Below are 27,272 nucleotides of genomic sequence, written 5' to 3'. Positions count from 1 at the left end.
GATTAATTATGATAAACGAAATATGGGGTCTTGAAACAAACTGTGTAGATTTACCAACGGTTAACTAAAACCCATAAAAGTACAAATTATCCACAGCTTTATTAGCTGTATGGTTCTAGTTTTTCACCGGTTGCCCTTTATGATCACCTTTCAAAGTAAATTTCAGAAACAACTTCCTAAGAACAGAATCTCTGATATAAGGCAGGGTTGAGAACTAGCATTGGGTTCAACTGTCCCTTGTTCCTCGCTAGGATAATGTCTCTTGGATCCTGGCCAGGGTCCTCCGCTTTATGTCTTTGCTCTGCAATGTGCTGTTTCTGCCCCATGTTGATGCCACTGGTTGCTTCCTGATACCAGCGCTGTGAAACCAAACCAAATTCTGAAACTCTCCATCTGCAAGAGCCAAACCTTAAATGACAGGTTACCTCTGCCAGTCCAAGTCCATTTACTATATTATCATCGTTATTGCTGTAGCATTTCCTGCCCTTGTCCTATTAAATTGTCCTATTACTTGTGATAAATCCAAGTACCACAGTAATGTGAGACCTGCCCTGCCCTGTAAAAAACTCCCCTTGAAATCCTTGGAATGTTTCCAAGTGTGCCTATAATGGCATTGTTGCCTGGAAATGCCTTCTGCTAACAGAGAAATAAGGCTGCCTGGAAGACTGTTTGAAAATTGCAATAGGGAAATGATATTTAAAGAGACACCAAGTTCATTTGTCACAGCTTCATTTTTTTTTTTCCATTCAAACATTTTCCAGACTTACTCAGAAGGCCACTTAATTCTACCTGCTTAAAAAAAAAAAAAAGGTATTTTCCACTATCACTTTTACAACAAATAAAAAATTAATAAATAAAACCCAGTTACCATCAAGTCATTTCTGATTCTCGGAGGCCCCACACGTGTCAGAGTAGAGCTGTGTTCCATAGTGTTTTCAATGGCCGATGTTTTAGAAGTAGATCACCAGGCCTTTCTTTTGAAGAGCCTCTGGGTAGACTTGAACCTCCAATCTTTCAGTTAGCAGCTAAGCGTGTTAACCTCTTGCACTACCCAGTAACCCCTTTGTAGTGAATAATCAAAAAAAAGGAAGCAAAATAAAAAACCAAACTGACTGCTGTTGAGTCAACTGTGACTCATAGCAACCTTAAACGACAGAGTAAAACTGCCTTATAGGGTTTCCAAGGCTGTAATTTTTACGGAAGCAGACTGCCACATCTTTCTCCTGCAGAGCGGCTTGGTGGGTTCATCTGCCAACTTTTTGGTTAACAGTAAATAGATGCCGCAAAATAACAAGCGATAAAAATTATAAATGGTGTTAATGGAAATAAAGTCACCTGTTCAGTCTGATGACACTCTCAAACAACTTTCACACGCAGGCTGGTGATCAGCAAATAATGATGCCTGGTCATTTGACCATCTGATCAAACAGGCCTGAGATGTGACCCAGGCTAAGTTTTGTGGGATGGAGCAGGACTTATCTGAGTCTTCCTCCAATATCATTCATTTCCTTTTCAGCTGATAAACAAATTTGAGTAAGGATTATTTTAAGGTTGAGCAATCACAGATTATGATTTAGATAGATGAAAATTATTTGGGGGAAGAGAATGAGAAAGGCCCACTTTGGCTGATAGATGTTTCAATTTTCCTGAGAAAAGAAATGCACGTCCAGACCAAAATCATTTTGGTAAATGACATTTCAGTGCTGACTCATCTGCCCAGCAGTAAGGTAGTACATGCCCCTTGGAAAGACAAATTGTACAGCTGCATTATCCAAATCTCTGCACTGGCGACGCCTGGAGAGGAGCTGTGAAAGTAACGCAATACATGCAGGAAAACTTCTGGCTTTTGCAGTTGTCTTTTAAAGAGGAAAACGAGTCCCAAAATCTCAGAATTTCCAGGAAATATTTGCATGGGAAGTAACATGGCTACAAATGAGTGTCTTGTTTTAGACTTCACAAAAAAATATGATTCTGACAATCAGATGGATAAGAAAGATGCATAATTTGAGATGGCATCCCTGAGGCTCATTAAATTCAAAACTGTTTTTCTGCTTAAGTATACTCATCTTCCTTATCGTTTTTTTTTTTTCATTTCACAGTTACATGGAAAGCAGTGCGATAGGCTAGAATAGTGGTTCTCAAAGTGTTGTGGCTGGGCCAGCAGCGTCAGAATCACCTAGGAACTTGTTAGAAAAGCAAATACAGGCAGTCCCTGGGGTACGAATGAGATCCGTTCTTAAGTATGTCTTCAAGCCCTCAAGTTGAATTTGTAGGTAAGTCGGAACAGGTGCGTACAGTTCTTATTTAGCCTTACTTCACTGTGAGAAACGGCTCCATGAAGCCTTTTCAATGGTTTTAAAAGTGGCACGTGCAGCAAGTAAAGGTGATTGTGATGAAGAGCTTGTTGTGAGTAGGTTCAATCATTTCAAACTGAGGGCAAATTTACAAGACATTAAAAAGCAAGAATAGGTTGTCAGTAAGTTCAACAGTAACAGGGGACTGCCTCTACTGGCCTCTACTCCAGACCTACTGAACCAGAAACTCTGCGGGTTGTTGTTCTTGTTGTTAGATGCAGTCGAGTCAGTTCCAACTCATGGCAACCCTATATACAACAGAAACAAACACTGCCCGGTCCCGCACCATCCTCACAATCCTTTGTTACGCTTGAGCCCGTTGTTGCAGCCATTGTGTCAGTCCAGCTTCTTAAGGTTCTTCCCCTTTTTCGCTGTTCGCCTACCAAGCATAATGTCCTTTTCCAGAGACCGAGCCCTCCTGATAACATGTCCAAAATATGTGAAACATAGTCTCACCATCCTTGCTTCTAAGGAGCATTCTGGTTGTACTTTTTCCAAGAGAGATTTTTTGGGGGGCTTTTGCCAGTCCATGGCATATTCAGTACTCTTCCCCAACACCACAATTCAAAGGCATCAATTCTTCCATCTTCATTATTAATCATCCAGCTTTCACATACCTATGAGTCAACTGAAAACACTGTGGCTTGGGTAAGGCATACCTTAATCTTCAAGGTGACATCTTTGTGTTTTAACACTTCAAAGAGGTCTTTTGCAGCAGATATGGCCAATGCAATGCGTCTTTGGATTTTTTGACTGGGTGCTTCCGTGGATGTTGATTGTGGATCAAGTAAAATGAAGTCTTGACAACCTCAGTCTTTTCCCCATTTATCATGACGTTGCTTATTGGTCCCGTTGTGAGGATTTTTGTTTTCTTTATGTTGTGGCTGTGGTCTTTGATCTTCATCAGTAAGTGCTTCAAGTCCTCTTCACTTTCAGCAAGCAAGGTTGTATAATCTGCGTAGCACAAGTTGTTAATGAGTCTCCCTCCATCCCTGATGCCCAGTTCTTCTTCACTGAGTCCAGCTTCTTGGATTATTTGCTCAGCATACAGATTGAAGAAGTATGGTGAAAGGATACAACCCTTACACACACCTTTCCTGACTTTAAACCACGCAGTATTCCCTTGTCCTGTTTGAATGACTGCCTCTTGATCCATGTACAGGTTCCTCACGAGCACAATTAAGAGTTCTGGAATTTCCATTCTTTGCAATGTTATCCAGAATTTATTATGATCCACACAGTGGAAAGACTTTACATAGTCAATGAAACACAGTAAACATCTTTCTGGTATTCTTTGCTTTCAGCTAGAATCTGACATTAGCAATGATATCCCTGTTTCCACGTCCTCTTCTGAATCCAGCTTGAATTTCAGGCAGCTCCCTGTTGATATATTGCTGCAGCTGCTTTTGAAAGGTCTTCAGCAAAATTTTGCTTACATGTGATATTAACGATATTGTTTGATAATTTCCACATTCCTTTCTTGGGAATAGGCATAAATATGGATCTCTTCTAGATGATTGGCCAGGTAGCTGTCTTCCAAATTTCTTGACATAGATGAGTGAGCACTTTCAGTGTGGCACCCATTGGTTGAAACATCTCAATTGGTATTCCGTCAATTCCTGAAGCCTTGTTTTTTGCCAATGCCTTCAGTGCAGCTTGGACTTCTTCCTTCGGTAACATCTTTTCTTGATCATATGCTACCTTCTGAAATGGTTGAACGTCGACCAATTCTTTTTGGTATAGTGACTCTGTGTATTCCTTCCATCTTCTTTTGATGCTTCCTGCACCGTTTAATATTTTCCCTGTAGAATCCTTCAATATTGCAACATGAGGGTTGAGTTTTTCTCTTCAGTTCTTTCAGCCTGAGAAATGCTGAACGTGTTCTTCCCTTTTGGTTTTCTACCTCCAGATCTTTGCACATGTCATTATAATACTTTGCTTTGTCTTCTCAAGCCACCCTTTGAAATCTTCTGTTCAGCTCTTTCATGTCATCACTTCTTCCTTTTGCTTTAGCTACTCGACTTTCAAGAGCAAGTTTCAGAGCCTCTTCTAACATCCATTTTTGTCTTTTCTTTCTTTCCTCTCTTTTTAATGACCTTTTGCTTTCTTCATGTATAATGTCCTTGATATCATTCCACAACACATCTAGTCTTCAGTCATTAGTGTCCAATGAGTGAAATCTATTCTTGAGATGGTCTCTAAGTTCAGATGGGATATGCTCAAGGTGGTACTTTGGCTCTCATGGTCTTGTTCGAATTTTCTCCTATTTCAACTTGAACTTGCATATGAGCAATTAATGGTCTATTCCATAGTCAGCCCTTGGCCTTCTTCTGCCTGATGATAATGAGCTTTTCCATTTTCTCTTCCCACATATGCAGTTGATTTGATTCATGTGTATTCCATCTGGCGAGGTCCACATGTATGGTTGCCGTTTATGTTGGTGAAAAAAATGTATTGGCAATGAAGAAGTCATTGGTCTTGCAAAATTCTATCATGTGATCTCTGGCATTGTTTCTATCACAAGGCCATTTTTTTCCAACTACCAATCTTTCTTCTTTTTCTCTAACTTTTGCATTCCAATCAGCATTAATTATCAATGCATCCTGATTACATGTTTGATCAATTTCAAACTACAGAAGTTGGCAAAAATCTTCAGTTTCTTCATCTTTGGCCTTAGTGGTTGGTGCATAAATTTGAATAATAGTATTGACTGGTCTTCCTTGTAGGCCTATGGATATTATCCTATTACTGACAGTGTTATACTTTAGCATGGATCTTGAGATATTCTTTTTGGTGATGAGTGCAACGCCATTCCTCTTTAATTTGTCATTCCTGGCATAATAGACCATATAATTGTCTGATTCAAAATGGCCAATACCAGTCCATTTCAGCTCACTAATGACTAGGATATCAACGTTTATGTGTTCCATTTCATTTTTGATGGTTTCCAATTTTCCTAGATTCGTCCTTCATACATTCCACATTCTGATTATTAATGGATGTTTACAGCTATTTCTTCTCATCTTGAGTCATGCCACATCAGCAAATGAAGATCACGAAAGCTTGACTCCATGTCATTAAGGTCATCTTTACTTAGAGGAGGCAGCTCTTCCTCAGTCGTCTTTTGAGTGGCTTCCAGCCTGAGGGGCTCATCTTCCGGCACTATATCAGACAATGCTCCACTGCTATTCATAACGTTTTCACTGGCTAACTCCTTTCAGAAGTAGACTGCCAGGTCCTTCTTCCTAGTCTGCCTTAGTCTGGAAGCTCAGCTGAAACCTGCCTGCCATGGGTGACCCTGCTGGTATTTGAATACCAGCAGCATAGCTTCCAGCTTCATAGCAATAGGCAAGCCCCCACAATACAACAAACTGACAAGATGTGTGGTGGACTCCGTAGGTGGGCCCCAGAAATCTGTGCTATAACCAAACCTCCATGTGATTCCACTGCACTCTAGGGTCTGAGAATCTTGTTCTAAGATTTTTGAAATTAAGAGACTCTGCAATTCACCATATCAGCAGGGCGAACATAGCCAAATCCTCTAGGCTCTCAGAATCTCAGTTTCTTATTTGCAAATTGAGGAGTGTGGGTTATGTAATTTCTAAAGTACGTTCCAATTTTGCCATTCTATAGTATTATTTACACATTAAAGTAATAGCTCAGTATTGAAAGTCTGGGCTCTGAGGTCAGAAGCCATGATTTCAAATCCTGACTCTGCCCCTGGATAGCTGTATTCCTTCTTATGTGTTGCCTCTCCAAGTCATCTGTAAACTAGGGACAGTAATAGTGCTTATGTCATAGATGTGTGAGAGTTAAATGAAATAATGAATATAAAGGGCTTAGAGAGGTAGCTGGCACATAAAAAATCAGTAAAGGATGATTATTATTATTTGTAAGTAGATTTGTGACAAAGGTGTTCAATTTCCAAAAGCATAGGAATAAAAAAGTTCCTTCCACTGAAAGGCCTCAGGCAAGTTTCAGACAACGAACGGACATGTTTAGGTTCAGTTACCTGTGACTAACTCATTCAGCCTATTAGAAAATTCATTGTACTAACACTTCCATTTTTCTACGGGGGAAAATGCATATTATTTGGCATTGCTTGATTAAACTGCAAATTGTCTTAAAATATGGAGGCAGATTTGATGAAATTTTGGTGGAACAAAGAGATTATAATAATGATTTTTTGTTTTTTCTTCACAACTTTAGTTTGATCAAAAAAAGAAAAAACAGTTGTTTGCTCTGTATATGCAAACAATCAATGAGGAAATCACGTATTAATTGTGCAGATGCGAGCTTGATGCTGCTCACATTTATCTGTATTTATCTATGTTTATCACGGCAGCAGGCGGTCTTATTGGGAAAGTACTTTGTAGTAGCAGAGCCGCAGACGCGGTATCTGAATAGATGCCTCTTTCATATGAGGTGCTCAGCGTCAGGCTGGGCTTTGTTGACCTTATTACTTAACACAATGAGTCTGTGTGGAGGACTGTGTGCTGTAGCGCCTAGGCCTCAGTTTTAATTCTTAATTTCTTTCACAGCATCAAAAGGCTTTTCTATTCAAAAGCCTTTCTTTTTCTCCTACCCCTGAGCCTCTGCAATTGAGGCAGAGCTGCAATCTACCCACAGCAGCCTTTGTTCTGGCCTTTCACAAGGCTAGGGAACAGTGTGAGTCCTTCCTAATTAGCCTGTGGACCAGTGAAATGCTTCTCCAAGCCAGGAAAGGCTGCAATCTCACAGCCCGAGTGACAGAAAAGGGGGGAAAGGCCTCTTTAATTAAGGCCCAACTAAATCGGGTAAAAAATGGTATTTTGCTCTCTGAAAATGTCTTTTTTAAATCCCCGTAAATGCTGGCACATGCAAGTGCTTTTAAATCGTGCCTTCATTTTTGCCAACGTCCTGCTTTGGCTGAAGATTGCAGAAATTAACGGCCCCTAGGAGTGTTTTTTCAGGAGTTTAGGACCCAGCAGCCTCAGGCTGTGGCTGTGTTCGCATCTGCAGTAGGGACACAGGCTGTCCAGACGCGATGAGCTGATAACCAGGAGAAAGTTTCCGCCTAGGAAAGTGACGCACAATACCAGCCACACCTCACGGCTTCGCGTTTACACAGGCTGTTCACAGATGTCATCGTACAAAAACCCAGCTGACGGTGCCCCGTATGTGTTAATTTATTAGTTTCCTCCTGTGCCTGTCTGTCTTTTATGTATTCCAACTTTAATGCATTTATTTTGTCTTAAGTGGCCTTTTTAGTGGCTTGAGAGCCTTCAGGTTAAGAAGCGAGCTTTGAACATGGCACTGTGCCTTATCATTCTGATCCACCTCTTAGATACGTCATAACTTTATCTTACCACGCGTAAGTGAATAGCAGGATTAATTTTTGCTCCTTTATTTTCGAACTGAAAATATATTTTCCTCTCCTGATTTTAACAATTATATTCATTGTGAAAAAGAAATTTAATGCAGATAATTAAAAAAAAAAAAAACTTGAAAAAAAATCACCCAAGTCCTACTATTTAGAGATAACCACTATTAGCACTTTTGGCCAATCAATCTATCTCTATATTCACGTACAGGTTTATACAGTAGAATTTTTTCCTATACTCTCTTCTGAAACCTTTCTTGTCACTTGGCAATATGTGTAGATGTACTTTTAAGTCAATAAATATAATTACATCATCATTTTTAACGGCTGTGTATTGCTAGTCTTTTGAAGAATAGAAAGGCCACTATCCAACATAATTTTGTGTTTATACTCATTTAATACTTGATTTGATTCCTTTGAGTGCTTTGAAACATTAAGCAGTAACCATTTGCCGTCAAGTCAATTCTGACTCATGGTGACGCCATGTGTTTCAGTGTAGAATTGTGCTACATAAGGCTTTCAGTGACTAGTTTTTCAAACATAGATTACCAGGCTTTTCTTGCGAGGCACCTCTGAGTGGATTTGAACTGCCAACCTTTTGGTTAGCAGCTGAGTTCATTTGTACCATCCAGAGAGTTCCTATCAAAACATTAGGCAATTTCAAATTCCCACTTTAATTTGTCTTCTGTAGGTAATATAATCTAGATCAGAATATATATGAGGAAATAGAATAATTGCATGTATTTAATATGATGAGAATCAGAAAACAAGGTTTCCATTTTTAAATATCACACAAAGTTCTTTTTGCAACAGAGCAACTGCAGATAATTTAGTCAGTGAATATCACTGCTCTTTTGAAAGTTTTCTTCATGAGGATCCCAAAATTGCTTGGTTTGTTTTAAAAGTAGCCGATGCCTACACAACACCCAAATAAAAAAACCAAACCCATTACCGTCGAGTCGATTCCAACTCATAGTGACCCTATAGGACAGAGTAGAACTGCCCCACAGAGTTTCCAAGGGAAGCCTGGTGGACTTGAACTGCTGGCCTTTTGGTTAGCAGCCGTAGCACTTAGCCACTACACCACCAGGGTTTCCACACAACACCAAACGTAGAAATGTTTGGCAGAGTTTGTGTATGAACTGACCATGAGCTGGGCATCATGCTGACACAGTCTAAGTAAATGGGAACAAGGTAAAATAGAACAACTTGAACTGGATTCTATTTACTCTCTCCCTCTCTCTCTAAAACTTATCCTGAAATATGTATGCCTCTAATACAAAGAACATAATAAGAAAAAGCATGACACAGTGGGAAAAGGACAAGACTTAAAAACAGGCAACCTAAAATCTATTGTCTCTACTCAAAATCACTTAATTCTTAATGACTCAGTGTCATTCTCTGTAGAAGGAAGACATCTCTCAAAGGAATATTGTTAGGATCAATTGTCATAATGTCAGTAGCTAGTACTTTATATTTTAATGACATTCATAAAGGAATATTTGAGAACCTACTAAGTTTTAGGCTTTGTGATAAGCACAAAACCAATTTCATCTTTGTAACTTATCATTGCATACAGAGGACTTTCACAGGTGTGATCTAATTTTTTACTAAAACTCTGTGAGTGGCAGCAGTGATCGACTATCATTCCCACTTTATAGTTGAGGAAACTGAAGCTCAGAGAAACACGAGTTCAAACCTGTAAATGCAGCTAGTGTCAGAGTGAGACTCAATCAAATCTTCTCATCCCCAGGCTCAGTGTGTCCTCATTACACTGCCTTTTACAAGAAGTTGGATGAAAATGATGATGAGCGTCAGCAATGGATTTACAAATATTTAGATGTTTTCTTCATATGACAGTCTTATTCCTTCACAAATGTTGAGAGTGTGACATTTAAACCTGATGTAAGCCAGTGGAAGTGTTTCTCATGGTTATGGTTTTTGGAGACCCACAAAGCAATGCCGCTGCAGAAGGAGAACATAAGAGTTTTAGGCAGGTTGAGCTGAGATCGAGGCCAGGATTGGACATCCACAGAAAGATACCAAGCAGACAGGTGGAAATGTGGTTGAGAGCTTGGGCATGAGGCTCATGCTGAAGTTGTCTAGTGCAGACCCTTGCATGTGAGGCAGCAGTTGGAACTGCCGGCATGGGTAAAGTGGTCAAATGATGGAAAGAGGTGGCTCTAAGGAAACCACATTTGTGCCTACCTACTTCTGTAGGTGAAAAGAGGAAGAGCAGTCAGAGAAGGAGTCTTGCCAACGGGGCTCAGAGAAGGAGAAAAATCCGGACTCTGTGGTACAATGGGAGCCCACAAGATGACTAAAGAAGTCTTGTGAAAGGAAGCTAGATATGTGAGTGTCCACCATGGGCCTGGTGTGGTGCTAGGCACAAGCATACCGTTACATACTTTCACATGCACGAACTTATTTAATTTTTCCAATTAGCTGATGAAGTCTCCTTGAAGAAAATAGGGCCGGGAAAATTTAGTAATTTCCCCAAAATCACACAGTGGTAGAACTCTCTAGTAGAGATCTGTCTAATTCTAAAGCCCATGCCCAATAGTCCTAAATGTGCAGAAATCCATGGAAAGTAAGTGAAAATGGGGAATTGAATAGATAATTTTGAGATCACTGGTACTTTTGTATAATAATTATCTCAGTAGAAAGAAGGGGGAGGGATGGCATTTAAGGAGAAATTATATCATCATTTTTAATGGCTGTGTATTACTAGTCTTTTGAAGAATAGGCCATTACTGAACATAATTTTGTGTTTACACCCATTTAAGATTTGATTAGATTCCTTTGAGTGTTTCAAAATAGAAGCAATGATTGTAGATTACTGTCTAGTTGTCTACTGCTGTTATAACAGAAATACCACAAGTGGATGGCTTTAACAAATAAAAAATTTATTTTCTCACAGTTTAGGAGGCTGGAAGTTCAAATTCAGAGCAACAGATCACAGGGAAGGCTTTCTGTCTCTGTTGGCTCTGGAGGAAGGTCTGTGTTGATCAGGACAGCCCCTTCTCACCCATGTCCACAGGCAAACCTCTCTCTGGCCCTCAGGCCCTTGGTCCCTAGGCCCCTTGACCCTTCAGCCTGGCCTCTGCCCTGCTCAGGAAAGTATTACAAAGCTCTTTAGCTCTGCCAATAAGTGCCCAGAGGCACTCCACTCCACCGGGAAGCCTCCTGCCTGAAGGCACTCAGCTCCTTCTCACTCTTTCACTGGGGTGGCTTCTATACTGTCTTGTGCTAGTCTCCTGTTTCGGCTGCCAGCATTTCTCTGTTGCTGCTTCTCACCATCTGTTGCATCATCTCTGGTGTTACAGCTTTCTCTCTCTGTGTTTCCTTGTTCTAGGAGGTTCTCAGCACAGAAACCCCAGGTCCAAAGGGTATACTCCACTCCTGTCTCTTCTTGGTAGTATGAGGTTCCTATCTCTGCTTGCTTCTCTCCCCTTTTACCTCTTGAAAGATAAAAGGTGTGACTCAAGTAAGGGTGTGTCTTGAATAAGGGTGGTAAGGGTGGTGAATGGAGTAAGTGTGGTGACTCGAGTCAAATATCTAGTAAGGCAGTGACTCAAGATACATCCCACCATAATCCTTCCTCATTAACATAATGGAAAAGTCACTCCCAAATGGAACCATAACCACAATCACAGAGGGTAGGATTTACAACCCATAACAAAATGGAGGATAATTACATCAGATTGCAAAATGGAGGACAACCATACAATACCGGGAATCATGGCCTAGCCAAGCTGACATGAATTTTTGGAGTACCCAGTTCAACCCATAACAATTACTTATTCCTAAAAGCTGACTCTGGATGCAAGGAGAGAGAATGAATGCATCATTATCAACAACAATTGACCACCTAGTACTTGTGGGAGTAGGAGGAATGATTCTGTGATCCTCAATTCAGTAATGGATTTACTCTTTATACAAATCTAAAGAGTATTATCCTTTGGCATTAGCTTTCCTCTCTTAATATATAACAGTTCTTCTCTTCCTGATTTTGCTTTTTATAGTGCCCTAAACGACTCAGTTTCTTATCTCTGACAACCCTGTTTTCATTAATTCAATTATTTAGCTACAGGAGTCTATCCTTGAAGTCATTTTAAGGTTTTACATTATTATTTTTATTCGGGCTCCTAAACACGCTTCTGATTTTCAGATCCTGGGACAGCCCACAAGACTGAGGTTGGTGTTGATAAGGGAAGATGTAAGGAAAACATATATGAACAGAGCTATTTGCCCTGATGTGTTTGCTCCACTGATGGGTTTTATTTAGTAGCTGTGAATTATCAAGAGCAACAGACATCCTACAGTGGGATCACAAACTATGGATGGTAATAATGCTCCTTCCTGAGTTTTCTTTGGCACATTTCTTTTCACCAGTAAGTCAGCCCAGAGGTCCAACACTGGATTGGCAAGCAAGAAATACAGCAAGCAACTGCTTTATTGTAGGGGCCTATATAAGTACAATAGAGCTTGGAGGCCTGGGTTGAAGCCATTCTCAAATGCTTGCCCTGAAAGAGCCACATGACCTGAAGATGTAACAAGAGAGGGCAAGTGTGGGCAAGGCCCTGGAGCCCATTGAGATTGTTGAGTGGTTTTCTAATGTGATCTTACAGTCATGGAGATTCCTTCCTGCTGCCCACCACAAAGAACAGAACTTGGTGTAACAATTACAAAAAGGTAAGGCTGCCAAGAAATGGCAGGGCAGAAATAGTCACAAGAAAACTGCCCCCCCAAAAAGTATGGCGATGGGGCCTACTCATATGGGGACAGAGATACATGAGCCTGTGGAACACAGACAGAGAGCCAAACTGTGTCATATGCAAGAGGTGCTTTAGGAATGGGGCCATTTCTGAGGTAAAAGTTTCTGGAGGTGATGGGATTGGTAGACTTGGTTGAGGTAGAATTACAGGAATTTTTTTTGTGTGTGTTTTCTTTCATTTTCTATTGAATTCTCCTTCCATCCCCCTTATACGTGGGCTTACTGTGTGAAGTTCTTCTCTTTTTTTTAACTGAGGAAAACATTTTTTTCCAACTCAGAAGCAAAAATGGGTGGCGAACCTGTCATTGCCAAATAAAAGCAAAAAAATGAAAATAAATTATGACTTTCAGATTCAGCCTTGAGTCAAACTGGGCAATGGTTCATTTGCTGTATCTTGCTGCTTCTCTTTATATTGAAATATGTTATGTGTTACAAGAGAGAAAGATTAATAATAAAGCAGCAAGCAGCTAAAAGAAGGCCAATTTGGCTTCTTTTTTATAGTCTGTCAAAGTAGTAATTGATATAAAATTTGGAAAGACTGTTAGAAATTTGAGAGAGAAACCCAACTATATTTCAAGGCAGAATTAGAAATGAGTGAAAAGAAATATTAGGTTTGAAACATTTCAAAAGGGCTATTTTAATATTGTTGTTCTTTTGCTGTGATTTTTCTTTCAACTGTGAACTCTGTTGGCATTTTTTTGTGTGTGCGTGTACTTTAATAAAATTCAGTCATGAAAGAGATAATTCTAGAATGGCCTCAGTGGTGCACCTTGTGGTTCACTTGAAAGTCTTTGTATTCCCTCGGAGACTTTGCATAGTAGATGATCAGTAAATGCTTCTTGAACAAATAACTAGGTACAAATGTATATACCAGGGAATGACGGTGTCATGGATTGAATTGTGTCCCCCGAAAATATCTGTCAACTTGGCTAGGTCATGATTCCCTTCCATTATTGTATGATTTTCTAACATTTTATCTTCTGATGTGATTTCCCTACCTGTTGTAAATCCATGACTATGAAGTAATAAGATGGATTAGTGGCAATTATATTAATGAGGTCTACAAGATTAGGTAGCATCTTAAGCCAATCTCTTTTGAGATCTAAAAGAGAAAAGCGAGCAGAGAGACATGGGGACTTCATACCACCAAGAAAGCAGCTTGGGAGCAGAGCGCATTGTTTGGACCTGAGGTTCCTGCACTGAGATGCTCCCAGACCAAGGGAAGATTGATGACAAGGACCTTCCTCCAGAGCCCAGAGAAAGAAGGCATTTCCCTGGAGCTAATGCCCTGAATTTGGACTTCTAGCCTACCAGACTGTGAGAGAATAAACTTCTCTTTTTTAAAGCCATCCACTTGTGGTATTTCTGTTATAGCAGCACTAGATGACTAAGACAAATGGTATGGCTTCTCTGAGTTGCAACTGAGATAATTACTGGGACTATCTCGACTTCTTCCCACCAACTGTATTTCCTTTTCTATCTCTGTCTCTTTCCTTGCTCCCTCACTCCCTCGCTTCTTCCTTCCTTCTTTACTTCCTTTCCCCTTCTGTCTTTGCTTCTTTTTTTTTTTTTTTTTCCTACTCTATGTCTTCTTTTCAAGTGTTTTTTGCTCCTTTGCCTATAATTTACTTAACCAGTTGCTGCCAGTCAATTCCAACTTATGGCAACCCTATGTGCTGCAGAGTAAAATTGTTCCATAGGGTTTTCAAGGCTGCGACCTTTCAGAAGCAGATCTCCAGGCCTGTCTTCCAAGGTACTTCTAGGTGGGTTCAAACCACCAATCTTTCAATTAGTAGTTGAGCACTTAATCATTTGTGCCACCCAGGAACTCCTATAATTTAGTTGTTGCTCCCCAAAACCCTGACGGACATTATGTAATGTCCAAGGGGATCATACGCAGGAGTAAACTAGCTATCCAGCTAGCTGGATGGACAACTCATAATCATAAATGGGGTGACCAACATTTCCATAGCTGTACTTTCCACAGTCAGTCAGTGTCCTAGACATTGAATATGTTTGCCTCAATCTATTCCCTAAGCCATTTACATTTGAGTAACTATCCATGCTGGCATTCTGAAGAGATTATGAAAATTGGAACAATATTGGGCAAAATAACACACTTTACAGAGAATAAGACTCTACTAATGGCACAGTATAATCTATCCATTGTTTTGTGGTTCTCTGTCCTCTAAGGAGTGTCTGAAATCTGTGAGATAGTTCTATATCAAAAATTTACATTGGCCTCTCACAAACTCTCTGAAGGCATTAGCTACAAATAGATCAAGGTCTCTGCATGATTTAATTCTGCTGGTTAGCAAGTATTCTGGGATATTACATTTTTCTGGTTTGAGTCACCAAATCCCTGACATTAACATTCTCCCTGGAAGGGTACACCAGAGTCCTTCAGAGACCTTGGTCTATGCATTTTGAATTTCAGAGGGCAAGGAAAACAGCTGATAAAGTACTCAAAAGCTTATAATTAAGCAGGATCTATCCAAAAGATCTCTAGTTCTACCACTTTCCCTCAGTTTCTTTTCCCTTCCTGCCATCAGAATGACTGGACATCCATTGGTTCACACAGAGAGCCCAATGCAGTGCTGGACCCAAAATGTAAACTCCCAGAGCAGAAATATAAAATATTCAATTCAACTGCTTTTCAAAATAACAACAATGAATATAGATTTTATTGGCTAGTGTCATAAAAATTAAGACTTTAAGTTGTGTTATGACTAATGCTGAGAACAAAGTTGGTGGTGGGGGGTGGGGGGATAGTGAGGAGGTGAGATACACCTTTGCAGTATGACAGGGACAGTGAGAGGGTAATAAATTCTATACCTGCATTGTCTAATACAGCATTTATGAGCCACATGGGGCTAATGAGCACAGCATATATTGTTGTTGTTGTCCTCTTTTTCTTGTAGTGAAACAAAGGGCTAGTCAAGGAGAAAGAACAGATTTAAGGATAGAGAAAACAAATTAGTAAATCTACATTCAATGGCACTTAACGCAGTGGAGAAGAAAGTTTAGAAACTGAAATTTTTTAACGTGAGGTTTCTGCTAAGAATTGATGAATAAATAAATAGAATCATCAGAATATAGATGAGTAGCAAACATTGAGATTTTGCAGAATTCAGAGACTAGGTCTACCTAAAGTTCGTTTAAGTGAATGTCTTGGTTATCTAGTGCTGCTATAACAGAAATACCACAAGTGGGTGGCTTTAACAAAGAGAAATTTATTTTCTCACAGTCTAGCAGGCCAGAGGTCCAAATTCAGGGAGCTGTTTCCAGAGAAAGGCTTTCTGTCTCTGTTGGCTCTGGAGGAAGGTCCTTCTCATCAATCTTCCCCTGGTCTAGGAGCTTCTCCATGCAGGAACCCCAGGTCCAAAGACACCCTCTGCTCCCAGCACTGCTTTCTTGGTGGTATGAGATCCCCCTGTCTCTCTGCTCACTTCTCTCTTTTATATGGATTCAATTATGTCCCCCTCAAAAATGTGTGTATCAATTTGGCTGGGCCATGATTCCTAGTGTTGTGTGATTTTCCTATATGTTGTAAATCTTGCCTCTATGATGTTAATGAGTGAGGATGGGTGGCAGCTGTGTTAGTGCAGCAGGACTCAATTTACAAGATTAGATTGTTTCTTGAGGCAATTTCTTTTGAGATATAACAGAGAGAAGCAAGCAGAGAGATAGGAGACTTCATACCATCAAGAAAGCAGTGCTGGGAGCAGAGCACATCCTTTGGACCCAGGGTCCCTGCACAGAGAAGCTCCTAATCCAAGCAAATATTGATAAGTAGGCTGACAGAGAGAGGAAGCTGTGCCCTGGAAGTGATGCCCTGAGTTTGGACTTTTAGCTTACTTTACTGCGAGGAGGTGGATTTCTCTTTGTTAAAGCCATCCACTTGTGGTGTCTCTGTTATAGCAGCACTAGATGGCTAAGACACATCCTTAAAGAAATTGGCTCCATATACAATCCAATCTTGTATATTAAGTCCCACCTCATTAACATCATAGAGGTAGGATTTAAAACACAGGAAAATCACATCGGATGACAAAAGGGTGGGCAATCACACAATATTGGAAATCATGGTCTAGCCAAATTGATAACATGTATTTTTGCGGGACATAATTCATTCCATGACAGTGAACAATTAAAAAAATTCAGGCAGAGGCCCATAATTCACGTTCGACTATTATTTTGATGAATTTAGTCAAACCAGCTTGTGTATGTAGATATAACAAAATTTAGGAGCTGTGGAAATCTAACTAATTATAAATAATAATAATATATCGTAGACCAGTTTGGTAAGAAATATTTGCTGTAATGTGTTTCTGAGACTCAGTAAGTGACAAGAAGTGCCAGAGTGGACAGAGGCATCAGTACTACATAATTAGTCCATTTCCAAAACTGAATCCAATCTAAGAGCAAAGGCATTTCTGGAATAATTTTGGAAGTTTATTTTAGCCTCTTTGAGCATGTATTATTGAAACCTCTTTAACATGTTTCACAAAATACAAAAGACTCTTAAGATTCACTAGTGTTCAAAATTGGTAGGTTCATAGTGTCCATTAAGTTATACTTTTTGAACAAGAGTATTACTCATCTTTAACACCCATGCTCTTCTAAGTAATAACTGGAAACTGAAAACCGTAATGGATTAGACATTCTATGAGTGTATCTGGAAACCCTGGTGGCATAGTGGTTAAGTGCTATGGCTGCTAACCAAAGGGTAGGCAGTTCTAATCCACCAGGTGCTCCTTGGAAACTGTATAGGGCAGTTCTGCTCTGTCCTATAGGGTCACTATGAGTTGGAATTGACTTGAAGGTAGCAGATTTTTTTTTTTTTTTTTGGTTTATGAGCATCTTTACAAGCTCTAGTTTTCCTTGTGAGGCTGTCGGGATGGCTGTGGGTACATGTGGTGAAGGACGTGGAGATAACACTAACTTCTGTTGGAATCTTGCTCTGGGGGGCCTGGAGCAAATCATTCAGTCTTTCTAGTATTCAATTTCCTCATTTGTAAAATAAAAACTGAACTAAATAAGTGGTTGCAGGTTTTTACATTTCATTGTCTAGTGACAGATTTAAATATATATTAGATACAGTTAAATAAGAAGCCCTGGTGGCACAGTGGTTAAGTATTACAGCTACTAACCAAAAGGTTGGCGGTTCAAACCCACCAGGCGCTCCTTGGAAACTATGGAGCAGTTCTACTCTGTCCTGTAGGGTCGCTATGAGTCAGAATTGACTTGAAGGCCATGAGTTTGCTTTTTGGATGGTTAGATGTGATATTTTTGCCAAATAAGGAAGTAAAAAGTACATCTCCTCTCATCATGATTTCATAAAATGTGGGAAATTTTAGCACTAAAAATGTTACTAAACTTAACTTTATGAAAATATTTCTATATAGACCTTATTTTTCTTGGACTTTATCACTGACAAGTATAGGTCTTTGGAACATTTGAAAACACTGGATCTTTATAGCCCTGCTTTTTTTTTTGCTTATTGACCAAAACCAACAACAACAACAAAGGTAGGTAGACCTTGTCTCTGAACTTGGCATTACCCCGTGTTTGTTACTCACCTACTTTTTAAAAAAAAAAAAAACTTACTAATTCTTTATTCATGGAGTCCAGATAGAAATCCCCTATTGAGAAATGCCAATTTCTAAACTTTTCTTTCCTTTGCATTGAGTATCCTGGGGAATTAGAGCTCATTATTGTTTTTTCTCTACCCCAACGTGTTATTTCTTTTTTAGTAGGCTTTCATTTCACTACAAGAAAGATAAAAACTCAACACTCATTTCAAGTGCTCAATTATCCCATGTAGCTAGCAGCTGCTGTATTGGACAGTACAGAGTTATAAAAACATTTCTACATTACTGATTTGTCAGAAATCTATATACCAGAGTATGATTTTTTTTTTTTTTTTTGACCCAGAATTGCTGATTAAGAAGTGTGAGAGGGAGGGGGGCATTCAGCTTGGGACAACTGAGTTCCTCACTTAAGTTAAAAACAGCTATGTCTTGTTTTGGGGATTTTCTTAACCCTAGATCTTTATGGCCTTGCTTCATTCTGACATTCTTCTATAGGACATCTCTGTTTGGCTACTTTTTTTTCTTCTTTTGTAATAGAGCAAGGTCAAACATATTTTATGATTTTGGTTTCTTGAAATCAAGATTCAGAACCAGTTCCAGGTTCTAATATTTTATGAGAGTGAAGAATTTGGGGGAACAGCTGCTCTGTTTGGAATACTCCATTCCTCCTCCCTCCCATCGTTCCTTCTACATCCCGCCTCCTCACCCAGTCTCAGTTGATATGGAGGCAGTCTAACAACAGCAAGCCAGCCAAACTCTCTCAAATAGCCTCCATCTGCTCATCACCTAATCTCTATTTAAATCAAGCTAAGTAAACACATTTTCTGGGAGAACTGGGCACATTTCTGTAGTGGAATTGTGTGGAAACATCTCTACACACATCTTCCACAATGTTTGTTTCTGAGGTTTGTTATTCTTTAAGGTCTTTTCAGTTCATACTGTAATTAGCTTTGCAGCTTTTGCTTATTTTTAAAGTGATTATGTACACGACACACACACACACAAAGAAAGGAGAAGCTAGTGCTTATTTGGTTAATTTAGTCAGTGAAGTAAGCCACAGCAGATAATTAAAGCTTCTCTTTTAAAGAAATAATTCAGAGAATGAATTACTCTGTTAGGTTACCTACATTGACCTCATTCATCAGATAGTAGACATTTCATCTAGTGCTGTCTAGAAAGAAGATCTCTACATTTCTATTACCTCCCACATCTGGCTGATCTTCCCATTCTTTGCATCACTCCCTTCACCTCCCCACCTACAACCTCACCAAAAACTTCAAAGTGAAACTAATGTTACTGGTGGTTTTAATGGTCAATCTGAAACATGACACCATTTTTCCTGGAAATGGAGCTGTGATCTGCCATTTCTAAATGGATGGGAGGGAAACTGTGTGAAATCAAAATCAAAGAGTACAGTTTCAATATGTTTACTAATCACGAAAGTCGTTGATAGGAGATCACACACACACACACATGTGTGTCCTAGCATTTCTGCAGAGACTGTTCATGGTAGCTTAATCTGATCCCAGAACAGAGAGTCAGTTTTAGTAGTTAACAGTGGAATGTCACAAGAGGTTCCTATATTCTAAAACTTTTAAATAAAATCTAAAACTCCTATATAATCCAAAACCATAGATGAGATTTACTCCTTAGTTGATGTTTTCTTGATAGTTAAGTTTTTCGAAGACAGTGGTGGTTCAGTGGTATAACTCTTGCCTTTCCATGAGGGAGACCTGAGTTTGATTCCCAGCTATGGTGCCTTAGGCATGGCCACCACCTGTCTGTCAGTGGAGGTTTGAGTGTTGCTATGATGCTAAACAGGTTTCAGAGGAGCCTCCAGACTAAGACAAACTAGGAAGAAAAGCCTTGTAGTTCTAAACGTAGTTCAAAAAACCAGTCAGTGAAAACCCTATGAATTACAACTGTCCAATCCCCAACCTATTATGGGGATGGCACTGTACTGGGAAGCATTTTGTTCCATTGTGTGTGGAGTTGCCATGAGTCAAGCACCTACTCGGGGGCAACTAACAACAACAACAAGTTTTGCTGAAGGCCTGTTCAGATTGTCTGGTCTCAATGGTGCTTTGCTTAGTTCTGCCCTTGGCACTCATGGACTCTTGCTCTCTTGGCTTGAGACCCTTCAGAATATTTTATACATCACTGGCAAATTTGATTATATTATGCCCATTTTACTACTAAGTTGTTTTCTTTATTTTCAGTTTCTCCCTGACGTGTAGTCTGCTCCCCAAACAGCTATCCACATATTCGTGGACTATTATGATTACTGTTCTAAGTTTGAGTTATTTACATTCAATTCTCTGTGGCTTTTGGAGATGAGAAACATGTTACTGGTTATTCTCTCCAACTATTCCACCAGCAACAGTTTCACAAGTTCTCCTACAAAAGCCTCTCTGTGGGTGGGGTGCTACATCGACCTAGTTTGGCACTGTATCTCAAACTTTAGGTTATTGACATAAAGCAAATCTATTGCTTCTTTTTAATTTATTATCAGGAGAAATATACTTCATCCCAAGAAGACCAATAATCTCTTACCTGAATATCACCTACAGCACAGAAAAACATCATGAGCTTTACAGCCAATCAGAGGATCTGACCACAGTCTAACCTTGCCACTTTCTGGCAGAAAGGACTTGGGTTGGCTAATGAGCTTTGCTGAGCTGATAGCTCATCTATTTAAAAAGAGAATATAATAATCTATAACTCACAGAATCATGGTATGAATCAAAAGGGATGATGTTCTTTGAAGACAAAGACTATGTTTTTTTTAATCTTGGTATCTCCAGCACCTAGGACATTGCTTGGTGGAGAACAGGCGCTTATTGAAATTGTAAATAAATAAACTAGCAATAAATAAATAAAAGGATTTCACAGTGAATATGAAGTGGATATATAAGAAAAAGAGAAGTTTATTATTATTATTAATGCAAAAAGGAAAGACTTTAGTATAGAAGACTGGAACGCTTAAAAGGAGATTGAAGCTTACTATGGATTTAGTATGTTATGTTATACATAAACATCAATATCCTAGGCATTAGTGAGCTGAAATGGACTGGTATTGGCCATTTGGAATCACACAATCATATGGTCTACTATGCCAGGAATAACAAATTGAAGAGGAATGGTGTTACATTCTCTGTCAAAGAGAACATTTCAAGATCTATCCTGAAGTACAATGCTGTCAGTGATAGGATAATATCCATACAGCTATACGGAAGACCAGTTAATATGACTATTATTCAAATTTATACAACCACCACTAAGGCCAAAGATGAAGAAATTGAAGATTTTTACCAACTTCTGTAGTCTGAAATTGATTGAGCATGCAATCAGGATGTATTGATAATTACTGGTGATTGGAATGCAAAAGTTGGAAACAAAGAAGAAAGATTGGTAGTTGGAAAATACGGCCTTGGTGATAGAAACAATGCCAGAGATCGCATGATAGAATTTTGCAAGACCAGTGACTTCTTCATTGCAAATACCTTTTTTCAACAACAGAAACAGTGACTATACACATGGATCTCACCAGATGAAATATATGGGAATCGAATCAGATACGTCTCTGGAAAGAGATGATGGAAAATCTCAATATCATCAATCAGACAAAAGGCAGGGACTGATTTCAGGACAGGTTATCAATTGCTCATATGCAAGTTCAAGTTGAAGCTGAAGAAAATTAGAACAAGTCCATGAGAGCCAAAGTATGACCTTGAGTACAACCCACCTGAATTTAGAGACCATCTGAAGAATAGATTTGATGCATTGAACACTAATGACACAGGACCAGACGAATTGTGGAATGACATCAAGGACATCATACACGAAGAAAGCAAGAGGTCATTAAAAAGACAGGAAAGAAAGAAAACACCAAAATGGATGTCAGAACAGACTCTGAAACTTGATCTTGAACATAGAGAAGCTAAAGTGAAGAAAAAAATGATGAATTAAAAGAGCTGAACAGAAGGTATCAAAAGACAGCTTGAGAAGACAAAGTAAAGAATTATAATGACATGTGCAAAGTCCTGGATTTAGAAAACCAAAAGGGAAGAACACGCTCAGCATTTCTCAAGCTGAAAAAAACTGAAGAAAAAATTGCAAGATTGCAAGATTGCGAGTTGCAAGACTGAAGGATTCTTTGAGGAAAATACTACACGACACAGGAAGCATCAAAGGAAGATGGAAGAATACACAGAGTCACTGTTCCAAAAAGAATTATTTGATGTTCTTTCATTTCGGGATGTAGCATATGATCAGGAACCGATGGTACTGAAGGAACAGGTCCAAGCTGCATTGAAGGCATTGGTGAAAAACAAGGCTCCAGGAATTGATGGAATACCAATTGAGATGTTTCAACAAAGGGATACAGCACTGGAAGTGCTCGCTCATTTTTGCCAGGAAATTTGGAAGACAACTACACGGCCAACCAACTGGAAGAGATCCACGTTTGTGCCCATTCCAAAGAAAGGTGATCTAAGAGAATTCGGAAATTATCAAACAGTGTCATTAATATCACACGCAAGTAAAATTTTGCTGAAGACCTTTCAAAAAGCTGCTGGAGCAGTGTATCAACAGGGAACTTCCAGAAATCCAAGCCGGATTCAGAAGAGGACGTGTAACTAGGGATATAATTGCTGGTGTCAAATGGACCCAGGCTGAAAGCAGAGAACACCAGAAAGATGTTTACCTGTGTTTTACTGACTATGCAAAGGCATTCACTTCCGTGGATCATAACAAATTATGTACAACATTGCAAAGGAATGCGAATTCCAGGACACTTAATTGTGCTCATGAGGAACCTGTACGTAGATCAAGAGGCAGTTGTTTGAACAGAGCAAGGGGGTACTGTCAGGAAAAGTGTGTGTCAGGGTTGTATCCTTTCACCATACTTATTCAATCTGTGTGCTGAGTAAATAATCCAAGAAGCTGGACTATATGAAGAGGAACAGGGCACCCGGATTGGAGGAAGACTCATTAACAACCTGTGTTATGCAGATGACACAACCTTGCTTGCTCAAACTGAAAACTTGAAGCACTTACTGATAAAGATCAAAGACAACAGCCTTCAGTATGCATTACACCTCAACATAAAGAAAATAAAAATTCTCACAACTACCATTTAAAGTACAATAAAAAATAAAACTTTAAAAAAAAAAATCCTCAGGATTGGACCAATAAGCAACATCAGGATAAACGGAGAAAAGATTGAAGTTGTCGAGGATTTCATTTTACTTGGATCCACAATCAATACCCATGGAAGCAGCAGTCAAGAAATCAAGAGATGCATTGCATTGACGAATCTGATGAAAAAGACTTCTTTAAAGTGTTTAAAAAAAAAAAAAAAGCAAAGATGTCACCTTGAAGACTAAGGTGTGCCTGACTTAAGGCATGATACTTTCAATCGCCTCATAACCATGCAAAAGCTGGTCAATGAATAAGGAAGACCAAAGAAGAATTGATGCCTTTAGAATTATGGTACTTGCGAAGAATATGGAATATACCATGGACTGCCAAAAGAATGAACTCTGTCTTGGAAGAAATACAGCCAGAATGCTGCTTAGAAGCAAGGAAGGCAAGTCTATGTCTCACATACTTTGTTTTTTATTTATTTTATTGTACTTTAAGTGAAAGTTTACAAATCAAGTCAGTCTCTCATACAAAAAATTTATACACACCTTGCTATGTAGTCCTTAAAAAAAAAAAATTTTTTTTTTTTTTTTTATGTACTCCTAGTTGCTTTCCCCCTAGTGAGACAGCACACTCCTCCTCTCCACCCTGTATTTCCCATGTCCGTTCAGCCAGCTTCTGTCCCCCTCTGCCTTCTCATCTCCTCTCCAGACAGGAGCTGCCCACATAGTCTCATGTGTCTACTTGAACCAAGAAGATCACTCCTCACCAGTATCATTTTCTGTCTTATAGTCCAGTCCAGATCCCTGTCTGAAGAGTTGACTTTGGGAATGGTTCCAGTCTGGGGCTAACAGAAGGTCTGGGGACCATGACTTCCAGGGTCCTTCTAGTCTCAGTCAGACCATTTAGTCTGGTCTTCTTATGAGAATTTGAGGTCTGCATCCCACTATTCTCCTGCTCCATCAGGGATTCTCTGCTATGTTCCCTGTCAGGGCCGTCATTGGTGGTAGCTGGGCACCATCTAGTTCTTCTGGTCTTGGGCCGATGTAGTCTCTGGTCTATGTGGCTGTTTCTGTCTCTTTGGCTCATAATTACCTTGTGTCTTTGGTGTTCTTCATTCTCCTTTGCTCCAGATCAGTTGAGATCAATTGATGCATCTTAGATTGCCACTTGCCAGCGCTTAAGGCCCCAGAAACCACTCACCAAAGTGGGATGCAGAGTGTTTCCTTAATACATTTTGTTATGCCAATTGACCTAGGTGTCTCCTGAAACTATGGTTCGGAGACCCCAGCCCCTGCTACTCTGGCCTTTGAAGCATTCGGTTGTATTTGGGAAACTTCTTTGCTTTTGGTTTAGCCTAGTTGTGCTGATCTTCCCTGTATTGTGTGTTGTCTTTCCCTTCATCTAAAATACTTGTTGTCTACTATCTAATTAATGAATACCCCTCTTCCTTCCTTCCCCACCCTGTAACCATCAAAGAATATTTTCTTCTGTGTTTAAACTATTTTTTGAGTTGTTATAATAGTGATCTCATACAATATTTGTCCTTTTGCAACTGACTAATTTCATTCAGCATAATGTCTTCCAGATTTCTCCACTTTATGAAATGTTTCATGTATTCATCATTGTCCTTTATCTTTGCATAGTATTCCATTGCGTCTCACATACTTTGGACATGTTATCAGGAGGGATCAGTCCCTGGAGATGGACATCATGCTTGGTAAAGTAGAGGGTCAGTGAAAAAGAGGGAGAACCTCAACGAGATGGATTGACACAGTGGCTATAACAATGGGCTCAAGCATAATAATGATTGTGAGGATGGCACATGACCAAGCAGTGTTTCATTCAGTCGTACTTAGGGTCACTATGAGTTGGAACCCACTCAAAGGTACCTAATAACAACAAGAATGGATTTAGGTACTTTTACTTCCTAACACCTAGAAGCTATGAGTTTGAATCAGTAACAGACCTGATGACAACTTTTTCTAAGCATTTCTGAGCTTACTAATAATGTCAACCAACGTCATTACAACAATAATAATAACTAACATTGACAGAGCGCTTGCAATGTCTAAGCACTCTGCCAAATACTTCATATGCTTTATTTCATTTTATCTTCAGAGATAATCCTAAGATGTAGGTATAAGTATTTTCCTTATATACAAAAATGAAAAGTAGCATCGCCAAGGTCACTCAACTAGCATGTGGCCAAGCTACTACTAACCCACTATTTTCATAAGATCTATTCGAAATCATATTGTACAATAATCTTTAATTTACTCATTGTACTTGCTTGATATAAGCTACAGGAAAGCATAGACCAGGTCCTATTCAATTTTAAGTCCCCAGAACCTAGACAGTGTGTAACGCGTAGCAGGAACCCGAATGTTCAAATGAATGATGTTTCAGACCATAGTACATAAACTTTGTTTTCAGGCAACCCAATGAGCTCAGTTGAAAAAATGCTCTCTTCCCTCCCATTTCCCTACTTACCTTTTTCCACTGTTGATCCTGCAAGTTCTGGCATTTCTACTTCACTATGCATCACCATCACTTTCTCCTTCCTTCCAAGGCCATCCTATCAGGACATTTGCCCAATCTTCTGGGGTTCTTGCCAGGGCATTAAGTCATATATCATGGGAGAGTGGTGCCATATTGACAAAGTTTCTCTTTTCTAACTTTATGTTCTTGTTTCCTTGATCAGCACACTCAAAAACCAGTCTTTTTTCTGGCTCTTTCTGGAACATGTTGACTAGGTTCTTCAGCTTCTTTGGGGGATACTCCCTTTCCTCTCTTTGCAGACTCAGGACTTCCTCACCTGTATTATGTTGTAACTTAACCACAGTTATTCTTCTTTGGCCAAAAGGAGAGGTGGGCGTAAGTTCCAAAGGCAGTTCATTTTGTCTTTTTTTTTTTTTTTTTATTAAGCTTCAAGTGAACATTTACCATTCCAATCAGTCTGTCACATGTAGGTTTACATACATCTTACTCCCTTCTCCCACTTGCTCTCCCCCTATTGAGTCAGCCCTTACAGTCTCTCGTTTCGTGCCAATTTTGCCATCTTCCCTCTCTCTCTATCTTCCCATCCCCCCTCCAGTCAAGAGTTGCCAACACATTCTCCCGTGTCCACCTGATTTAATTAGCTCACTCTTCATCAGCATCTCTCTCCCCCCCACTGACCAGTCCTTTTCATGCCTGATGATTTGTCTACGGGGATGGTTCCCGTCCTGTGCCATCAGAAGTTCTGGGGAGCATTGTCTCTGGGATTCCTCTCGTCGCAATCATACCATTAGGTGTGGTCTTTTAATGAGAATTTGGGGTCTGTATCCCATTGGTCTCCTGCTCCCTCAGGAGTTCTCTGTTGTGCTCCCTGACAGGGCAGACATCGATTGTGGCCGGGCACCAACTAGTTCTTCTGGTCTCAGGATAATGTAGGTCTCTGGTTCATGTGGCCCTTTCTGTCTCTTGGGTTCTTAGTTGTCGTGTGACCGTGGTGTTCTTCCTTTGCCTTTGCTCCAGGTGGGTTGAGACCAATTGATGTATCTTAGATGGCCACTTGTTGGCATTTTGGGCCCTCATTTTGTCTTTTAAGGCAGAAGCCTCTGCATAATCTTAAGCAAAGAGGAAGGAAAGCTGGCCTTTAAAAGGGAGGTCACTTCTGCAGAACCAAAAGGTATAGAGGGATCTATCTTTGGATATCTGGGATTTAAGATTTTTTAGTGCATTGGCCCAGATATCCCCATTCCAATTTCAGGGCCCCACCCTTTCCCAATTAACACCATACTTTGGCATTGCCAAATTTCTGGGATTAAGAGTACTACCTTCTCTGGTATTCTGCTACTCCTGTAATTAAGTTCTGGGCCTAAGACTCATCTTTCTCTGTTCTCTGATTGCAGACGAGTCTCCCCATTTGTTGCCAAGGAGACCCTTGACTTTCACACTTCAACTTGAATTCTTGATTCATCACTCTAAGCCTGCCATACCCAGCAATGGCCCTCTCACTTCATTGTTCTCTAATAACCACCTTCCCAGACTCCTCA

At 39.7% G+C, this 27,272-nt stretch overlaps 1 pseudogene; it reads right to left on the bottom strand.

Annotated features, from left to right (window-relative positions):
• LOC100670309 (large ribosomal subunit protein uL11-like) overlaps positions 1-25,783 on the bottom strand; it is a 36,160-nt pseudogene extending 10,377 nt beyond the window's left edge.
• Between the last annotated feature and the right edge of the window lie 1,489 nt (positions 25,784-27,272).

The sequence above is a fragment of the Loxodonta africana genome, chromosome 6 (genome assembly GCF_030014295.1).
Source record: "Loxodonta africana isolate mLoxAfr1 chromosome 6, mLoxAfr1.hap2, whole genome shotgun sequence".
Taxonomy (NCBI): Eukaryota; Metazoa; Chordata; class Mammalia; order Proboscidea; family Elephantidae; genus Loxodonta; species Loxodonta africana.
The sequence above is the reverse complement of the archived record's forward strand: the minus strand, read 5'-3'. Positions and strand labels throughout refer to the sequence as shown.